Genomic DNA, 22,415 nt, shown 5'->3' on the forward strand with positions numbered 1-22,415 from the left:
CTTGTCATCATTGGTTTGTATGAGCTCACCATCTTTTCATATGTGATAAACAATGAGTGTATAAAACCAAAAATGCATAATGTAGTGAAACAATGCACAATAATTGCCTATTCTTTTATCTCCCCAATGACTTGAATAAAGAAGTTGCTGTCGGGAGCTTGTTCTCAAAGAAAGCACAGTAGGTTCTTAAATTAAAATTCCAGATTTCAGGAGCCAATGAGTAATTGCATTCCGCGTCCCAACTTAATCATTTTGAACATTTCAAATAGTCATTATTGACAAGTGGGAAGCATTTCCCAAATCATGTTCTGAGAAAAATGTTTTCATTGTCAAAAGAATTTAGAAGAAAGTGAAAACAAAATCCAAACATTTTTTAGCTATATGTGTCTATTTTAAAGACAGAGTAAAAGAAATAGAGGGAAAGAGATCTATCTGCTGATTCACTCTGCAAATAACAGCAACAGCTGGGGATAGGCCAAATCAAGGAGCCAGGAACAGCCCTGGAATATGTGTGGCAGCAATTCAGATGGCTGAGAAATCACCTGCTGTTTCCCAAGTACATTATCAGGAGGCCTGCACTGGAAGTAGAAGCAGAGCTCAACACCGTACTACAGTGGGTTAAGTTGCCACCCGAACTGCCAGATTCCCAGACACATGCCGCCTGGAGTCTCAGCTGTTCCACTTCCTGTACATCTCCTGCCAATGCACCTGGGAAAGCAGTGGAAACTACCTATGTGTTTGGGCTCTTCATCCATGTGGGATATCTGGAACAAGCTCCCACCTGTTGGCTTTAACCTGGGGAGTGAATTAATACATGGAAGGATTCTCTCATCCCCCGCCCCCTCCTTCTCTTTTCACTGCAACCTTGCCTTTCAAATAATGAATGAATTTTAAAAATAATAATAATAAAGATCTAGAGTCAGGACTCAGTCCCAGGTACTTAAATTTTTATTGTGGTCATTTGAAGTGACCACTTAACCCTATGCATCACATTGTATGCCCAACAAGGCAAATATTTACTATGCTGTTATAAACTGTGGCACTTCATAAGGGGTTAGTAACATTACTAAACTTGTATAACCACAAAATCCCATTTTCTATTGCCCTTTTAGAGAGACTGAAGGCAAAGTACTTTAGACACTGTTTCTTGTAGGCCAGTGGTTCTCCACCATTTTGGTATCAGGACACATGTACACATTTAAAAACTTCTGAAGACTTCAAAAGGCTTTTGGTCATATGGGTTGTATCTATGGGTATTTGTCACATTAGAAAGTAAAACAGAAAACTTTGCAAACACCATGGACTCACTAAAAACAATCAACCTATGAAACATAACATATTTTCCCAAACAGAAGAATAGGTAAAATGTTTGCACATTGTGCTGCCATATATTGCCATGAGTGAGATATACCAAGAGAACAGAGAAGTGGCTTTAATAACCTTTTCAAATAACGGTGTATATTTTTCTGTAATACTAGATCAAAATTTGACAAATGGAAATTTCTTCAATAGTTACTTTCAACATAGAGTCTGTAACCATATCAATAAACTTTTAGTATTCATTATGTGAAAATCCATGCTCTATGTGGCACTTTGAAAGGATCCTTTTCCCACACCAAGGTTCTGTGTAACAGCATTCATTTCTCTGATCGAACATATTGGCTCACTGAATTATGCAGATCTTCCAAATGTTGACACATTTCATTATATAACATTAAAAAGAATTACATTTGTTAATACCATTATCGATCTCATCAGAAAAGTCTTTAAGTATTAGAAAGCTGTCAAGCTCGTGATGGCAGACACAAGCTTTCCAAAATCTGAATTTGTGCTTGAAAGCTTAAATTTTATCATTGGAAACAAATGCTGTCCGATAGGTTACTTAAAGTGACAGGTTCACTTTGTGCATTTATCAGAAAATATCTGTGTTTAATATCTAAGTCTGGATAATCATACTCTCTCTGTCAATAATTTTCTCAGGTAAAAAAAAAATGGTGTTCCATCTGAAAAACAGCTAGTTCAGTTCAGAACTCAGTTTCATAACAGCTCTTCCTGGAGGCAACATGATACTTTCATTTTTATCAGCAATTCTTTATGCATGCTTCCTACTTCAGCAATCAAAATACTATTTTTTTAAAGATTTATTTATTTTTATTGGAAAGGCAGATATACAGAGAGAGGAGAGACAGAGAGGAAGATCTTCCATCCAATAGTTTACTCCCCAAGTGGCCGCAATGGCTGGAGGTGCGCCGATCCAAAGCCAGGAGCCAGGAACCAGGAGCTCTTATGGGTCTCCCACACAGGGGTGCAGGGTCCCAAGGCTTTGGGCTGTCCTCAGCTGCTTTCCCAGGCCACAAGCAGGGAGCTGGATGGGAAGCAGGGCTGCTGGGATTAGAACTGGCATCCATATGGGATCCCCGGACGTGCAAGGTGAGGACTTTAACCACTACGCTATTGCTCCGGGCCCCCAGAATACTATTTTCAAAAGTGTATGCAAAATCAAAATTTAATTAGACTATTAACTTTACGATTTCACAAGGATGATTTTTTTTTTCTTTTAAATACATGTGTCGACAGGGGTAGCAAGGGGACACAACAGCTGTCTACATTGCTGGCAACCCATTCTTTTTTCTTTTTTTTTTTTTTTTAATATTCACATGGTAAAATTTAAATTGTTTCCACACTAATATCATTTTTTCCCTGTATCTGAGGAAGGGGAGAAACAAAAGGAAAAGCCCCACCCAGCCTCCCATCCATCCCAGGTCCCTGATGTGAGGCATGCTCCAAGGGTCCTGCTGAAGCAGTTTTGGGTGAATGGCTGATCTCTTATCTATCCATCTATCTTTCAAATCAATTAATTATGAACACAGCCCTAGACGGTTAACATGATATATCACAGGAGGCTTCTCTACTCCCCAACAAAAGGAGGACTGCTAGTATGGAAGTTAAATACACCTTGACAAAAACGATACTAGATTTTCTATCATTATCTAATTATAACTACATACAATGCCATGATATGCTCTAACAGAAGAATGTTAAACTTGCAACTATAAGTAAAGGACTATACTATTGTAATAACATGGGGGAAGATGTTGGGAGAGGAAAATGGGGAGGGGAAAAGGGAAGCAAAAGGGGGAATGTCTGTATCTACAAAATGTATCATGGAAAATAATAAAAGTATTAGAAAAAAATCAATGTATTCAAAAACTATAATTATCTGTCAGTATCGGCCAGCAATTCATAATATTAGGTGCTCATTCTAAGATCAAATTACATTGGACAATCACAAATTATACTGTTAAGGTCTTCTGCTCTACCATTCTTTTTCTTACCATTTATTGTATTTATTTAAAAGGAAGAGACAGAGAGATCTTCCATCTGTTGTTTCACTCCCCAGTTGTGCCGTTTCTTAGACTCCTTCTGTACTATTGCCTTACAGTTTCTGAGAAGCAGAAAGTTCAGGGCAAAGGGAAAAACTGAGACACACGGGTCAAGGCATTAAGGCAGATTCTCAGATGTACATCTGAACTGTGGTAAAAGAATCTAACTACCAAAGGAATAGTGAAGATATGTCCACAGGTCAATCCCACTAAATCAAACACCACAGCCTCTCTCATTGGTTCCTTAACTCCGAAAGAAAGATGATGCTTATTAGTAAACTACCTTGGGATGGCTGGGCAGGAAACACTAAGTAAGAGCCAATTAGCACTTTCATTACAGCAGAAACAATCTAATAAGCCATTCCCATTACTTGTAAGGTTCAGAGGGCTACTTTTTTTCTGTTTACTGCACATCCGATTGATATGAAAGATTTATACTTGAAAGAGCAAACAAAACGCTTGCAAAAAATACAGCCAGAAGCCACAATGTAAATTTTCAGACTGAACCCATGTTTGTTGCCATATTTTCAATGGCTGTGAATTACCTACAGATAAAATCCAAAGATCTTGACTTAGTATACTTCCTTCCCAGCTCCATCTTTCAGGAGCTATAGAGTTTACGATTAACATAAGGAGCTGTGGAGGGCAACAGAAATCATTCAAGCGCAGGCTTCATTCTACGACATCTTGAACATATTATTTTGCTTCTTTAAGCCCTTCTTTTTCACAGTGCTGTGCAGGGGCCAGCAGCAGTAATCCCCACATCATATGTGGCTTATTACAATGACTAGCTATAAAATTCAGTGATCTGTATTCTACATTTCACGATTCTCCCATGATCATCACACACAAATATACTCACCTCTCGCTTTCCAGTCACTACCCAGCTCAGGCCATTCTCATTTCTCTCCAGACTTACTGCAATGACTACTCCACTCAACACAATATCTCTCCTATTGCTTCCCCCAATGCTCCTTTCCTTAATACAGTGAGAGAGAGAGATGACAAGCAAATGTGATCAGAGCTTTCCTTTGCCTTCAAAGTCCTGGAATACTTAATAATGCATAACTTCAAGCAAGATGGTACTTCCCACTTCCACATCTTACCCTGCATCATACTGATCCTGGCCTTTTTTGCTCCAAAAACACTTACATGTTAAGCATCCTCCTCCCCAAGACAGTTCCTCTGCAAAAACCTACCTGTGTGTAGTATTTTCCGTCTCCTATTTGCCTACTCAATCCCTCCTGTATCCTCCATAAAAGTATTACTTGGCTGTACTCCTGAACATCTAACACTCCCTGACTTACTGTCTGTGCCCAACAAAAACACACTCATTGTGATATTCAAACAAATTACAGACTGTAAAGCTCTTTGTACAGTGCCTACGAGACAGCAATGTCTCAATGCTACCCTACAAGAGTTGTTACATATCTTTGTTGCCAGTCCTGCCATAGGCCAATTAAATCAATTTCAGGAGAGGTGATCCAGGCACCTCAGGGTTGGTTATTAAAACGCTGCAAGGAAGAGTTCAATATGCAGCCAACATGGAGAACAATTGCTTTACCCTTTTTCTCAGCGTGGTCTCCAAGCCTTCCAGAGGAAACCATGCTGAGCGACAAGGAGGGTCCTCATTATTCATGGCCTAAGTCCATGGCCTCACTTCTCTTTTGGAAAGAGAAACAATATGAATCCATGTAGCAAAAGTCCAGCAATTCATTTCCCCTGAGCCCCTTGACAGCAGCCAGATGGTAGGCACCCTCCATTTATCACCCACAGCAGAATGAAATTTTTCTAGGGATATCCAAGTTTGTCTGCAGTTCTATTGGGAGAAGGTACAGTAACACATGACAATGACCTCAGGGTTGCACAATGATTTAACAAAACTCATCGGGATTATATCATAAACCTGTCATAATTACATTGAAGGGATTGCTTTATGGCAGCTATTAATTTCAATTGTTAAAAAAAAAAAAGGTTAGACCTCCTAGGTATTCAGTCAAGCAACAAAAAAACAAGTGAACTGGGAACCACCTGTCCTTACCTTCTGTCTCCTTCCCTTCCCAGGTAGTTGGAACCCAAGAGACCAAGTGGTACTTCAACAGGACTTCTCATCTTAATGGCCAATCTTCTGTGTCCCAGTGCATGTTTTAGTTCAGACATGCTGCACTATACTCCATCAATTATTTTGAATTTTTCAAAATGTGATATAATAATGTACACTCCGATATTTGGCTCTTTTCCGCTCTTTAAAAGGCCAAAAACATAAATAAGAGAGAGAGAGAGAGAGAACCAAAATGCCTTGGTTTGAAGGACAAAACAGATATCATACAATCGGAGCACCAAGCCAGAATGCATACCAAGCCAACACAAAGGTGTCTGACTTGTTACCAAAGGCCCAGGATATCTCTCTGGATGTAATACCCAACGGTCTAAATTCATACTCCCCCTGTTTTTTTCACGCTGATAGAGTGCAGAGTGCAGAATTTCAAAAAAGTGGGATTCATGAATATAAATCTTCCTTGGCTCTGTAAATCACACACTGGCATATCCCTATCAGAACTTTAGCCAAATGAGAATACACAGATAAAGGCAATTTTACAACAATAGCTTCTAGGGCATAGGCTTTTCAAGACGCTTAAATGAAAGGCACTATTATAAAAAAATAGCATTATTGGTATTATTATTGCTGTTGTTTTAGCTATTTCAAGCACTCAGAGAAACCACAATCAATGATTAGCCATAACAATTAAACTAACAATAATACATCTGCAATAAGCACCATGCTAATATGTACTTCATGCTTAACAGTTCACGTTAATTCAATCTGATGGCATTAGATACACCAGTTAGGAGTTAGACAGCACCAAAATTCACATTAGCTTCCACTTCGGAAGATATTACAAAAAGAAAAGGAAGGAAATGATGCTGTAAACAGCTGTGTTAAATAGCAAAGGCTCATAGCTGATACAGTCAGGAATAACTCTCAGCTATTTAGGAATCCAACAAAGAAAACACGAAGGCTGATATTTCTATCTTTATACATTCATTCAAGATTGGTGACTGCACAACCCAACCAAAGCAAATGGTCTGAAACACTTAAGATAGGGTCATTAGACTCAAAGAAGGCACCATCTCTTTCTTCCTACTCATTCTTTATCAGTCCCCTTTACATGCAAAATTAATGACCAATTTATAATGTTTGGGCCACAGAATTCAAGGAAAGAGAAATGTGTTTGGGAGCCAGCCCAAAAGGTAAGGTATCTATCACTCGATTAACTTGCTTGACACATTCTACAGATTTATTAGTTGATGGTCTTAGTCTTATTTGCTCCTCTCAGTAAACTCTGAGGTCAGATTTCTGAAACTTAGCCCTGCTGACATTTCAGCGTAGATAATTCTTCATTGTCAAGGACTGTTTAATGCACTCTAGGATGTCGAGAAGCACTGTTATCTTCTACTTGGTATTTGGGAAGAACACATTTTGCCATCATGACCCTATTTGTCACAGCTAAAGTATTCTGAGATTTTGTCATGTGTCTTCACAGCCAAAATTGCCCTGGCTGAGAAGTATTGCTCTAATTCTGTTTTAAGATTTCTTTATTGTTATTGTAAAGCCAGAAATACACAGAGAAGAGACAGAGAGGAAAATCTTCTGTCCACTGGGTCACTCCCCTAGTGGCCACAACAACCAGAGCTGTGCCGATCTGAAGCCAGAAGCCCAAAGCCTCTTCCAGGTTTCCCATGCAGGTGCAGGGTCCCAAGGCTTTGGACCATCTTCAACTGTTTTTCCAGACCACAAGTAGGGATCTAAATGGGAAGTGGGGCCCCCAGATTAGAACCAGCAGCCATGTGGGATTCCAGTATATGCAAGGCAAGGACTTTAGCCACTAGGCTACTACCCAAGGCCCTGCTTTAATTCTTAATTCACTTGTTTCTGGGCATCTGAGAATACAGACCAACCTTTTCCCTCATTAGAAGAGAGTGAGTTTTGGGCAAGGTATATTGACTTCTCCTCCTAACACATTTTATGCTCAGGTTGGGCACATATAACACAGAAATTTGGAATCTGGCAGGCTTCTGATCATTGTGCAGGAAGGGTTAACATAGCAGCCTTGAAATGGCCTACATTTATAAAGTCCTCCTGGCAAGGTTAGCCATCGGGTAGCACCAGGAAACATAAACTTGTAACCAGCTACCTCCACTGACACCATTTTTTTTTCTAAAGTTACAGTGACCGCTGTGCCTTAACTGTCCAAATACTGCAGTTTATGCTCTTCTAGGAATCTGGAATTTTACTATGCAGTGGGAAGAGTCCCAGAAGAGAATTACAGAACCTGGAGGTGATTTTGGAAACCATCAAAAGTCATTCTTCAACATTTTATTGCGCTCCACTATTTGCAGACATGGGTGCAATAGCAAGGAATTCAACTTTCAGCCCTGACTGAACATTTTTTTTAAAATATTAACCTATTTTATTGGAAAGGCAGAGTAAGAGAGAACTAGGGAGTGTCAAGACAGAAAGATATTCCATCTGCTGACTCACTCCCTCCAAATGTCCACAAGCCAAGAGTTAGCAATGGGCCAGATAAGCCGAGAGATTCGAACTCCACCTGGGTGTCCCATGTGGGCAGCAGGAACCCAGACACTTCGGCCATCTTTTGCTGCTTTCCTATGCGCATTAGCAGGAAGCTGAACTGGAAGCAGTGTGTCCAAATAGGAGGTAGGTGTCACAGGCAACAGTTTGCCCCACTGTAGCACAGTGCTAGACCTCTGACAAAACTTAATAGGCTGTAGTCCAGGAGGCATTTCTTCTTGCCTGGTACAAGTCTCTTCCATTAGGGGGAAAACAGGCCTGTGGCTCTATCTTTAGTTAGATTTTTTAAAAATAGCTTTTCTTCAGATATAATTCACATACCACACAAACAGGCCATCTAAAGTGTGCAATGTTAGCCTTTCAGTACAATCGCTGACTTTGTAACTACCATCACTATCAATTTTAGACATTAGCAGTCACTCTTCATTTTCTCCCAACTCCCAGGTCTGGAAAACTACCCATCTGCTGTATCTGTAGTCTGTCTGTTCTGAATACCTCATATAAATGGATTCATACACTGTGTGGGCTTTTGTATCTGGCTTCTATCATGTAGCATAGGTTTTTAAAGATTTATTCATGATGTAACATGTATAAGTGCTCCATTTTTTATTGCTGAATGTTATCCCACCGTGCAGATACCCTATATTTTATTTATCCATTTATCAAAAGATGTAGAGTTGTATTCCTTCTACTTTTTGGACTACTATCAACATTGCCACTGTGAACATATGTTATCATTGTCCTTGGGAAAATACTTAAGAATAAAATTGCTAGATTATACTTATATTTTTAAATTTCTAAGAAATTTTGAAACCATTTTCCAGAGTAGGGAGGGTTGTCATTTACTCTCTAACAACAACATGTGAGAGTTCTAATTTCTCTACATCCTTGCTGAAAAGTATTATTTTTACTGCAACCACACTAGGGGCTATGATATGCTATCCCTTAGTAACTTTGACATATACTTTGCTAGTGGCTGATGATACTGGGCATCTTATCATAGACTTACTTGCTATTTGCATATCTTTTGTAAATCAGTTGTCTATTTGCATAATTCCTCCTTTTACAACTAAACCATGGGTCTTTTCATTACTGACTTGCAAGATTTTTAAAATACTAATTCTGAGGGACAACGTGGTGACTCAACAGGCTAATCCTCTGATTTGTGGTGCCAGCATCCTGGTGCTGACTGTTGTCCTGGCTACTCAACTTCTGTTGCAGAACCTTGCTTATTGCAGAGAATCGCTCAAGTGCTTGGGTCCCTGCACTGATGTAGAAGACCCAGAGGAAGCACTTGGCTCCCGGCTTCAGATGAGCTTGGCTCAACTCCAGCTGTGTGGCCTTTTGAGAAGTGAGCCAGCAGATGGATGAGCCACACTCTCTATCTCTGTCTTTGAAAAAAATCTTAAAATCTACACATACATGTATAGATTCTCAAAGCTCCTTCAAACAAACAATTTGCAAAACAAAAATTCTCTCATTCAAAATTATTTTTGAATTATCTTCATGGTGTCCTTTGAAGATTAAAATGTCTAGTCATTATGTCCAATTTGTTTGTGTTTTACAATTTTAATGCTGTAGTTGGAAAATCATTGCCTAATACAGGATCATGAAGGTCTGTGCTTAAGTTATCATCTAGGAGTTTTATAATTATAGATTTTCCATTTAGATCTTTGATCCATTTTAAGTTAATTTTTGTGTGTAGTATGAGTTAGAATTCAAATTTAATTGTTTTTTCAGGTGAATATTCTGCTTCACTTTGGCATCCTTTTTAAAAAAAATGATTTATTTATTTTATTGGAAGGCAGATTTCCAGAGAGAAGATACAGAGAGAAAGATTTACTCCCCAAGTGGCTTCAATGGCTGCAGTGTGGCCAGAGTTGAGCTGAACTGAAAGTCAAGAGCCATGAGCTTCTTCCATGTCTCCCACACGGGTGCAGGGCCCTAACGCTTTGGGCCATCCTCTATTCCTTTCCCAGGCCACAAGCAGGGAGCTGGATGGGAAGTAGAGCAGTCAGGACACAAACCGCTGCAGAAATGGAATCCTGGTGTGTGCAGGGCAAGGATTTAGCTCCTTGTGCTCCTTAGGCTACTGTGCTGGGCCCACTATGGCATCTTCTGTGTCACCTCCAGAGATAGTCACACGGAACTTTAGGCTACACAAATTAAAATAATGGGTACCAGGTCATGAAATCTAGCTGTATTGATCAATGGCCTTTTTAAATGTTTTACATTTGAATTCTTTTATTATAGAAATATGCATAGTATTGTGCTATATCAGGGAGCAGTACCACCATTATTGTCATGATGCCACTATTTTATACTGGTGACAGAGCAACTGTTTAGTACTTAGTATGTGCTAGGCATTTTGCTTGCATTTAATATGCACTAACTCATAAACACTATGCATGCCTTAATTTATAAAATCTTCCCACTAATTCTGTTAATAGGTAGAATCATTATTTCCATGTTGCACTTATGAGATTGAGGCTGACCAACACACAGGGAATCTTTTTCAGGACACAAAGGTATCAAGGAAGAAGATAAAATTTGAAGTAGGAATCAGCAGTGGAAAATGGAGGCTAAGTAATGTTGAAGATCAATGTCTGACACATAGTAGCTAAGTATACATGCAAAACACATAAAAATAAGCCAAGAGCTTGTACCAGGTGTACCAGGAGACAGCCTTCCCAGGCTGACAAGAGTCGGTCTAGCCTTCTAAATCAACAAGTATTTGTAAATCTTGTCATGCATGATTCATACAAAGACACCGGTGTTGAGGCTCAGAGTTCAACGAGTTACTGTTCACACCACTTACAAAGCTGGCATTGCATATCAGAGTGCCAGTTGAATTTCTGGCTGCCCCATTTCTGTTCAAGCTTCCTGGTTGTAAACTAAGGAAGGGATCAGATAATGGCCTAAGTACCTGATTTCCTGCAAACCACATGGAACAATCAAAAGGAGTTCCGGGCTACTGGTTTTGGCCTATAACATCTCTGGTCATTTAGGCTATTTAGAGAATGAACCAACAATAATGAAACATATCTATCTCTCTCCCACCCACCCCACTGTGTGTTCCACTCGCAAATAAATAAACAAATCTTTAAGGAAATAAAAAGATTTATTTGATGACTGAAAAGGTTTGTCAACACTCCAAAGATCACAATAGACTAGGAGATTGAGCAAATAAATTTGAACCAGATTAGAAACCCAGATGTGAAGTAAATTACTTCCAATCTGAGAATTAGGAATTCATCAACTTAAACTATAACAGCATCAATCCTTCAAACTATCCTTTCTCAGTATAAAAAATAATATTCAAGTGAAAGACACCCACCAAAAATACTGAAACCACAGAGCAACACAGCCTTGAGAATATCCCACCAGATGTCTGAGATTTTGGTCTGACAAACTGAAACGTACATGTTTTAGTAGGGGTGTCTGGTCAGCTTTCAGTAGATGAAAACAGAAAAATCATTTGACTTGTCAAAGTTGAAATGACTTTTTGTCATAAAAGACAGTTCACTTCAAGTAAAAATTCCTTTCCCTTAACTGGCTGAAGTATTAATGATCAAAACAATACTAATAGTCAAAATTTATTGAGTTTTAGGTTATATAACCCTGTCCCTAAATAAATGAAACATAGCAACTAATTTATTTAATCCATGAAGCATAAAGTAATGCCATTATTATTCCCATTTCATATAACACAAGGAGATGCTACAAGGTTAACTGGCCTATTGACAGGCAGAAGCAACCCTTGCATTACTTTATTTTTTGCTTATTCTCCTAATCATCATTCTATATGTTTTCAAAGTAAAGCCAACTAGACACAGAAGGTTAAACATGGCTAACTCATAGTTGGGTCTTTTTTACATGAGGCAAAGCTGTCTTCAGTATATTTATAATAACATTATATACCAAATAACATTCTGAAGTTTATTTCCTCCCAACATAAGAAACACCACTGTAACTCCCCTGGGATTTTCAGCACTGCCTGTTGTAGAACTAGTCCAGGCTTAGCGAGTATTGCTTTATCACTCTTAAATAAACACCATTACAGAGAATGCAGAAAACAATTTCCCTTTCAGTTTCCCCACTTCTACCCATATTGAGAAACACGGATCCTTAAAGTGCTGATGGAAATCTCACAATATAATAAAAACTCGGCCCCGGAAATGTTTTAAGTCCCACACCTCTCCCCCTATATTTAGGAAAAGAAATTTTAATATAGGGTTTAGACCTCCCGAGTATCTAGTATATAGAAATGTTAATATATATTTTACCCAAGATAAATAAAAAATAGAGAAGCCAGAGCAGCTATGACATAGGCATAATGATGATCTGAGTAATTCAGCCAACAGCAAGAGACAGATAATAACTCTACCATGACATGGCTGTACGGCATGTATGGCTCCAACACTCTCAATAGAAGCTGTGAGTGGGACAGCAGTCCCATTAGAGAAAAGGAAAGATAACTTATTGTGTGACTCCAGAAACTAAATCTCACGAAAATCAAACGACATTTGTCTGATTACTACAATGTTATCCAAAAACATTTTATAAATTGAATCCTGGATCAAACCTTTTGTAATGAAATAGTAACAACAACAAAAATAATCCATACTATTTCCATAATGGAAGTAGAGAAACAAATTTTGTGTTCCCATAATAGAGTTAAGACCTCAGGGTAAGCTTTTTAAACGTATGCGAGCAACATTAAAATTGTCTTGCCAGCTCTAAATATATAGCTGTGTTATCACCCACGTGATGCGTTTCAGTCTTTACCAAAAGAATACCTGAAGGAAAAATTCACATTGCCACAGACTTCAGGCCCTCAACACCCAACTGTTTTCTCACAGATCACAATGCATTTCTTCAGTTCATCATCTCCACATGTCCCTCACTGCAAATAAAATGAGATTAAAAAAAAGAAAAAAGAGTGTCTATCCAAGCAGAGTGGAATTTTGTGCCAAGCTCTGTACTCTCTCTTAACATTCTATCTAGTACTTTTGGTTAGTCCCAGGAGGAAAGCCAACTCAAATATCTATCACACCAGGAGGTAGTGTAAATAATGAATTAATGGGTCTACTTGTAAGAAAAATAGATGCTCATATGCATGACCTATATTGAGCATACTCTTTTCAATCTCATACCTTTGTTTTTACTAAGTTTTCTCAAATATAGTTCTCATTTTTCAGCTTTGCTAGAAAAGCAGTCTTCACAGGGCAAACATGGTGCTGATGGTAATCACCGTGTTACTGCGGTGTTGGGAGACTTTAGAGAGAGCAGAGACTGTGGCAACAAATTGTTTGGTGGCAAATGCTACCCGCCCCCAGCTAGTTCTTGCCAAGAGCAATTTAGGCACAATGTTGTGAGATCTTCTGTTCTTTGTAAAAAGGCAGGAAAACTTACACTTTATTAATTTTTTAAAATTTCTAACTGTTCATTTATTTTTATACAAAGTACCTTTTTCCAATATATTACATATCCATATTTTAGTGTAGTGGCTAAAATCTGAGGCCTCTGGACCAACAGCCAGTAGTTTTTAGTTGCCTTTAACTTGCCTATCCTGTATATCCCCCACTAATAATAATCCTTTACACAAACGATGCACATTTCACTATTTGTAAGGTTTGTAATTGGTGTAATTAAGGTAGCCACATACCATATTGAAGTGCCTGGGTTTGCATCCCAGCTTCCTGATCATTTATAGCCTGAGAGGCTGATGATGGCACAGGCAGTATAAACTACTGTTCACCTCTGAGGCCCAGATTGAGTTCTACGTTCTTGATTGTTGTGGACCTCTGGGGGAGTGAGCCAGCAAACGGAAAATCTCCCTATGTTTTTTTTTAAGATTTATTTATTTTTATTGGAAAGCCAGATATATAGAGAGGAGGAAAGACAGAGAAGATCTTCTGTCCGCTGATTCTCTCCCCAAGTGGCCGCAATTGCTGGAGCTATACCAATCCGAAGCCAGGAGCCAGGAACCTCCTCCAGCTCTCCCACACAGGTGCAGGTTCCCAAGGCTTTAGGCCATCCTCAACTGCTTTCCGAGGTCACAAGCAGGCAGCTGGATGGGAAGTGGAGCCCTTGGGATTAGAACTGGTGGCCAAATGGGATCCTAGCACATGCAAGGTGAGGCTTTATTCACTAGGCTACTGTGCTGGGCCCTAAAATCTCTCTGTTTTAAAAATAAATAAGAAAATATTTATACATGATTTCCCATAGATCTCTATTGCACTCATTGTTCTCATTATTGTTTTTTTTTTAGCCTGAATATGCATATTCTGTGTTCTATGGTAAGTCTTTCACCTCTTCTAATTGTACCAAGGCTGCGAAGCTTAAAAGCTGAAGATTCTTTTACCACGGTTTCCCCACCTGGGAACTTGGCAGAGTGTTGTAGTCCTTGCAGACATTAAATGAATACTATGAGTGAATGAAGAGCCTATTTATATAATCCTATGTGTTAGTCTTTATTCTGTATTGGATAGATTTCCGAAACAAAACAGTATAAACAGATCTCCACAGACAATGCAGACTTGAGAAATAAAACACCTATCAGCAGAGGCCAGGGAAGACAGTGTATCTGAGCATCTCAACAAGCAGCCATCTGTTACTACGAATCAAGGCAACTGTCCCAATACTTAAACAGTTAATGTTTGGAGGTAGTTTTAAGATGAAGCAGAGATGGGAAATATGTGTGCTGTGCCTTTTTAAACTTGCTCTTCTGCTAAACTTGAATGAAACCTTACAAAACTTTTTAAAAACTGCATTCTAGATAGATCTTTCCATTTTGTCTATGTCTGTCATAGAATTAGCATGTGAGCAGAAAATTGTATTTATAGAGAGAAGATTCACAAACAATTCTAGGTTCAAAAAATAGTAAACACAACACAATTTCTACTGCTCCTCAAACTCTCTGTATTGTACTAGTTGAATAACAGAATGGGAAAGCAAGGTGTTCAAAGTTTACCCAGCAAGAAAGCGAAAGAAGAAAAACTGTAATGACTACAAACTAATGACTAAAAAAAGACTTAGTTCACCCATTAAATTTCATTTTCTCATTAAACACTGCTTTAATGGGTCTCAAAATTATAGGACAGATTTTGGGTCATTTCCATGAAAACATACTGATTTTTAAAACTAATAACTTAAAACTGACAGACAACATGGTTCCAATGGTATTGCCACCTTTGCAGGTAAATTTTCATTCTTTGTACCAAGGCATATTAACTTTTGGCTCCAGCATGCTATCAACATTCCAAGCACAAGTTGGCACAAATGCTACTGTGTAGGAGTTATAGCCAATTTTAACGTAGGTGCTGACTTCCTTAACGATTTTTCATATCTATTCTGGCTATAGGATGGCTCAGTGGAATTCATTTTGTTAACACCAAAATTAGCTGCTTCTCAACAGTGTATAAGCCAGAGGAACATGCTCACACCTCTGCCCATCTTTGGAAATGGTCTGAAATTCACCAACAAAATCAACAACAGGAAAGACATCCACCTCAGAGTGCCTATGACAATGTTTTAATAAAGTGTCTGACTTGTGGGGTATCAATGATAGTCACTTCATGTTTGCTGATCTCAAGTTTCCATAAGGAAAAGCAGATTGTGATACCACAAATATGCCCAGCTTTCAGTTGATCAATCCAGGTAGATTTGAAAAAGTGTTTTCTGATCTCCCTATCTTCCTTCTCCGACTCGTTATGGAATCTTTGGCTGATTGCATTATATTTATAGATTAGGTGTCCAGAAGCAGTGTCAGGGGCAACTAGGTTTATGGGAGCCTTTTCATATTTTTTGATGTTGATTTAGAACTATTCATGACACCTCTGACTGGTGACAAACCCATTACAAAAGTCCCATTACATTTTAATCCTACAGGAAACATTTATTATGTGATAAGCCTGCTTCAACTAATCCATAAAAAAACATATCATACTGGACAAATTACAAGTGACTTCAGAGTCATGTGCTAATTTAAAGAAACAAACAAGTCATTTTAATTATATTCAAGGAGCTGTTTCATTTCTTGAACACTGAACCACAGCATTTTGAACCAACTCAATCACAAACTGACCAGCATCAAGAATTAAAATGAAAAACCAATTAACTTTAACTACAAGCAGCCTTATTAGCATTTATTAAAACAAATGACCCCACAGTACCAGAAAAAAAAATAGGTGGATTGGTTGATCTTCTATATACAAGAGACTGAAAATAATTCTTCAGAGACTCTTGCCTCTGAAGCCAAATCTACAGGCAAGAAATGCAAAATAATAAACACAGACTCAAGGTAAGTGCTGAGCAGCACAGTGGACAGCTGCGATTCTTTTCTTTCCCGGGCATGCATTCCTTAGTATGGTTAGTATTAACATTTTATACTTCTGTGATAACCCTCTTTCTTGCACCTAGACTATATAAGTGGAGCTAAATTCACTTCTTACCACCAAAAATGCAGAAGCAATCAATCATTATATTTCATTTGATGAATGATTCAGGAAGTCAACCATTAATTCCAGGTAATACAATCCTTTGCACAACTAATTTCTGGAAAACAGTGAATGAATTACCCAGAAATAGGGTTTTGTTGTTTTATTCAGCTATTTCTAAACTTTTTTTTTTTTTTTGTGCCTTCAGACATTCTGAGTGGATAAGGTTTGAACTTCAAGATTCTGGACACCTACTAGTATAGCTAGCTTGCCAATACTTTGGATGACACTAAAAGGTCCATACAGGTGGTACAGCTAGAGAAAACAGAACCTTTAGTAGGTGAGGCCTGATAGGAGGCTGTTAAGGCACTGGGGATGTGTTTTACGAAAGAGTTAACAAAAGGACTATTTCTTGTACCTGATTCTAGATTAACCTCTCATTCAAACACATGCGCCCACCATTACTACTCACCATCCTCACCACAGAGAAAATCATGGATTTGAATCCATCCACAGAACTATAAGCCAATATAAGCCACTTTTTTGGGGGGTAATTTATCTGTCTAAATAGTATCAAAATATTAAAGCACCATCTAAACAACCAGCAAGAGATCTATTCAAATACAACACCAACCCATTAAAAGAAAACCAAAAGATTCAAACCAAAATTTGAAAATTTCTGAAGCATTTTTAAGCATCTAGACTCAGTCATTCCTAAAGGCAAACAGCTCTTAATTTTATAGATAGGCAAAAAAACCTCATACTTTCATGAAGAAAATATTATAGCTAGGTTTCTGCAATTTGTGAACAAAAGAACAATGATTAAATGCAAATAACTTGAGTTATTATTAGATGATGAACCTCTAAGCATTTGCATCATTGAGTTAGAAAACTCAGTCCAGCAAGTCCTCTCAATGCCCTTGTGTCCTTATTGATAAAATAAATAACCCATAAACAAAACACTCAATAAAAACAATAGCCCATGAACAATACACACAATTGGCCAACAGGAAAAGAAACATGAAAAAAATATTCAACAACATGAATCACTAGGGAAACGCAAATCAACTCTATCATTAGATACTACCTACAACTATTAGAATGGTAATAATTACAAGGAGACAATAATAAGCATTTCCTAGGAGGTGGAGAAATTTGATAACTCACACAAACAGAAGTAGGAACCCAAAATTGTGCTTTGGAAAACAGTGTTAAGTTGCTCCAATAGGAACAGAGTTGGTAATTTGAATAATATGGTCATTTTAACAAGATGGTAGCAGAGTTACCATAAAGGCCAGATATACTCCAGCATATGTCACAGAAGGGAAAAATAGTTAAGTGCAAACAAACAAATAAATTATAGAAATGTTCATTGCAGCATTATTTATAATAGCCAAAATAGAAACAGTACAAATTTCCACCCACTTATGGATGGTTTAAAAATTGTGTATACATACAACAGTGTTTAAAAGGCATAGAAATACTGATGCATATGTGTCACATATAAAAGAATCTTGAAGATATTATACTAAGTGCAAGAAGCCAGCCACAAAAGAATGCATTTTCTATGAACACATTTATACTAATTCTCCAGAATTGGGAGAATTATACAAAAGGGGAGATTCACAGAGTTGCAAATAGATAAGGCTTCTGCCATAGCATAGCAGGCTAAGCCTCTGCCTGCACAAGGGTGCAGTTCATGTCTGAGCCACTCCACGGTTGACCTAGCTTACTACTTAAAGACTTGAAATGCAGTAAAGGACAGCTCAAGTCCTTGGGTTCCTGCACTCCATGGGAGACCTGGAAGAAGTGTCTGGCTTCAGACAGGCTCAGTTCCACCTGTTGCTCGCATTTAAGGAGTAAACCAGTGGATGGAAGGTTTCTCTGTCTTCCCTTCTCTCTGTAACTTTGCTTTTCAAATAAAAATAAATGAATCTAATATATATGTTTATACACATATATGCACTATAGCATTGTATAATACATAGTATATATAGCATGCATATTGTAACGTATATTTTATAAATGAAAATTTTATAATAGATTGTATATACAATATTATATATATGGAGATATATATATATATATTAAAAAATGGATTGGATGTTACCTGCAAATAGAAGAGGAGGATAGATAGCAATTGCCAATAAATACAGGGTTTCCTTTCGGGTTACTGAGAATGTTCTAGAATTAGATGGTGGTGATAGTTGCCCCAATTTGTGAAGACAACAAACATGCAATGTTATCCTTTAAAAGGGTAAATATTGCACTGTGTGAAGATAGGCAATTCTGACTCTCATAGAGGACCACTAGATGAGATCCACGATGATGCTCATTACAAGAGTGACAATTCCTGGGGCTGGCTCAGTGGCTCATCTGGCTAATTCTCCAACTCCAAGAGCCAGAGTCCCATATGGGCATCAGTTCACATCCCAGCTGCTCTACTTCCCATTCAGTTCCCTGCTTGTAGTCTGGGAAAGCAGTGGAGGATGGCCCAAGACCCTGGGACCCTGTACCCACGTGGAAGGCCTGGAGGAGGCTCCTGGCTCCTGGCTTTGTTTTGGCTCAGCTCTGGCCACTACAGCCATCTGGGAAGTGAACCAGCAGAGAGAAGATTTCAGTCTCTCTTTCTGTCTGTAAATATGCCTTTCCAATAAAAATAAATAGATTTTTTTAAAAAAACGAACAAACAAAAAAGGACTAACTATTCTTGAAAGAACCCAGGGTATAAGATCCAGACAGATGCAAAAGCCTCTGTTGTGTTTGAAACTGTCAGTGAAAGCTGAGAATAGGGAAACAAAATTACCAGAGAGCCTTTCTCAGGTCACTTGGCTGCCTACGTATCAAGAAATGGTCAACAAATATATAGAAGGAATACATAAAAGCTTTTTGGAGACCTCTTGAGGTTAACAGCATGCAACATATTACCACTGCCCAAGCCTGGCCAGCAATATTATTTATGCCGTGCTCTCACAGCTATATCTGTCCCCCATTAAACATTCAGAGCCTCCTTGTTAATAAACTACATTATCAGCCACAGTATTGTCTAGATAATCTGCATTGTCCAAAACACTGGCCCATTATTACAGAAAATGCAAAATGTAATTAGTATTCTTCTTCCAATAAACCACAGTTTCTAAAAATGGCGCCACATTATGTAAAGCCTTAATTAATAAACAAGACTTGGGCCATGACTGGTGACACTTATCTGAATTCTATATTGTGAAGAAGGGCCACTGTTCAAATTTCATTTACAAATATCCAAATTCTGGCAAGCCTACATGAAGACAATCTCAATTCACAAGCCTGCAGATTCTGTGTTGCTAATAGCATTGTGTTGGTACACCAACAATAGCAAGTGATTAACTGCTGGGACATAAACCATCCTGAGAAATGCTCAGAGTGGGATGATGATAACACTGTATTTCAGCTGTATTATACAGCACAATGCTTCTATTTGTTCACATGTATTTCCCATTTAATAGACGGAGGAGCCAGTGTGGCATTTCATATGTCTGCGAAGCCTTAAAAATGACAAAAGGGTGGGGGGAAGTAAGCTGCCACCCCCAAAAAATAAAAAAGAAAAAAGAAACAATCAATATGCCACAACGCTGGCTGGGGGCAGGGTTACATTGCGATGAAGTGTAAGTACACAGTTCTTTCTGCATTTCCGGCTGCTTTTTATTGATTTTTTCCTAACCTAACCCCCCAAGGAAAGCCATTTATACAGGCCATGAGCATTGAACTAATATTTGGGACAATAATATTGAGCAGCTCAGTTTATCAGCCTCAGCTAAAGGATCATTTGCATTAAGTTGCTCTTGCTTGATTAAAATCCACAAATGTTATCATCTTGAGCATATCACAGTACCTGTTAGGCTCAACTTGGACTCTACATCCTGAGGCTAACCAAATGCAGGGGGCAGCAAGAAGTCACACAAAGAAATGAAACAGATGCAGAGAACTCACAGTGTTGTGAAAAGCAGATTGCATTAAAGGCTGCCAGTACTCAAATCTGAACACAGTCCTAAGCCTACTGCAAACACATAGCTGTGTGAACATGATAATTCTTTCAACAAAGTCCGTAAGGTGGCTTAGGAGGCACTGTGAAAACAGGGTGGCTGATACAGCGTTACAGTTCAGCGAAGAGTGACTAGCCCAGCAACAGCCTGTAGCAGACAAGGAAAGCCAGGAAATGGTCTGGAGCTGAGGAAGCCCAAGCCTGGGGCCTGCAGTAACCTGAATAAGCCACGCCGTCTTAGATCACTGCCCTTTCCATCAGCTCTGGGCTCTGAGCACAGATCAAGAGGTCTGTTGGTCTCGGCAGAACCTGCTCCACTGTGACCACAAAGATGGCATTTGAGTCAGTAATAGCTTGTAAGAGGCCATCTTGGTGCATCAGAAGAGAGCTAGCCCTCAGACACTGGTCCAAGTCAGTAATCTGTACCAACCAGCTTTGTAATCTTACACAAGCAGCCTTGCTCATCTTTTAATCATAGAGTGGGAAAAGACAATAAATACACATGAACTGAATGAATGAGAGAACAAAATCACTAAAACAGGAATTCTTGGTATTGGCACCACTGACATTTCAGGTCAGATAGCCCTCTGTGGCAGAGCCACTCCCGTGCTCAGCACATTTCCAGCCTTCCTGGCCACTACCTACTTAGAAGGAAGTATCACATACATCACTTACTCAGATGCAACTATCAAAACAGTCTCCAAACATTACCGAATGTTCCGAGGGGGACAAAATTAGTCTGGGTTGGGATCCGTCAATGTATCTTCTGGAGTTTAGATTGCAGAGGTGAAATTAACAGACTACATCTGCATATACCAAATGCTGAGCCTACTCAATTAGGAAAATTTATACAGATACTTCGAACAACCCTAGAAATAAACTTCAACAAAAATATCACTGAGTACCACTTACCTGCCAAGGAGAAAAATGAACAGAAGAGAGTGTCCCTGACTTGTGAAGAGTTCATAGTCTAAAAGGAAAGTGGCATTTTTCATAGCCTTAAATCAAGGGAAAACGAAATGTTTGGGGTAATCAGCTCTCAAGAAAGTAATGGGGGACCCTCTTGTGTGCTGACATAGGTGAACTGGGAAAGTAATTGCTGTTGATACTACTGTATATATCTGAAAAAGGTTAATTTGGGGTCATTTGGATCCATTTTAGTTGTTTCCTGCAGTTTATACCTAGGTGGGTAGTGAGTCTCAGGTTTAAAAGGCTTTCTTAGAAGTAGGTTAGTCTAAGTGTGCTCGCTACACGATGAATGAGCCTACCAGGTTTTAAATCCGGTTTCCATACGTGTGCATGATGTGACCCTGGCAAGTCCTTAACTCTTCCAAATCCTAAGTCTTTCACTAGGAAAAGGAGAAAATTCCTGTGCCCACTTCACAGATTTATTAGGAGTTAAATAAGTTTATCCACATGAAGTTTCAGGCCTGTAAAGCAAATACTGTGGAAATAACAGCCACTGTCATTGTGACCGATACTACTGCCTCTCTTTTATTATAGCCCAATGGATTTTTACTGCGATAAAATAGATTGAACATAAAATCTACGATTTTATCCATGTTTAGGTCTGGAGTTCAGGGGCATTAAGGACATTCGCATTGCATACAATCAGGATTACCATTCATCTCTACAACCTCCCAGACATTCTCCATTCCTTCCTCCTCCAGGAAACTCTTAAACCAGTCATTACCTGAAAAACACCTTCTAGGGGGTTGGACGGAGAGGGACTGGTGAGGGAGTCAGGGACGACAAAAGGCAATCCAATTCATGGAAACTGAACATAGAATTTCAAAGTGGCCTTTGAGAGGGTGACGTGAAAGAGTTTAGAGCACTTCAACCAGTTCCCAAGAGCAGCATTCTTCAAGTGATTCATTGCTAACTTTTGACTTCTTTGGATTTTGCTTGTTTTAACCAAATGATTCCTGTCTGCCTTATTTACCACTATAGAAGTATTTATAGTACTTTGAACAATC

At 38.7% G+C, this 22,415-nt stretch overlaps 1 protein-coding gene and 1 pseudogene across 1 annotated transcript in view; one reads left to right on the top strand and one right to left on the bottom strand.

Moving 5' to 3' along the window:
* Nucleotides 1–22,415, bottom strand: part of FHIT (fragile histidine triad diadenosine triphosphatase) — a 1,216,856-nt gene that overhangs the window by 819,035 nt on the left and 375,406 nt on the right. The window lies entirely within an intron of this gene.
* The window catches only part of LOC121166001, a 29,694-nt pseudogene continuing 19,662 nt past the window's right edge, over nt 12,384–22,415 (top strand).

This window comes from Ochotona curzoniae, unplaced genomic scaffold (genome assembly GCF_017591425.1).
Source record: "Ochotona curzoniae isolate NIBS_2020 unplaced genomic scaffold, NIBS_Ocur_1.0 contig_908, whole genome shotgun sequence".
Classification (NCBI taxonomy): domain Eukaryota; kingdom Metazoa; phylum Chordata; class Mammalia; order Lagomorpha; family Ochotonidae; genus Ochotona; species Ochotona curzoniae.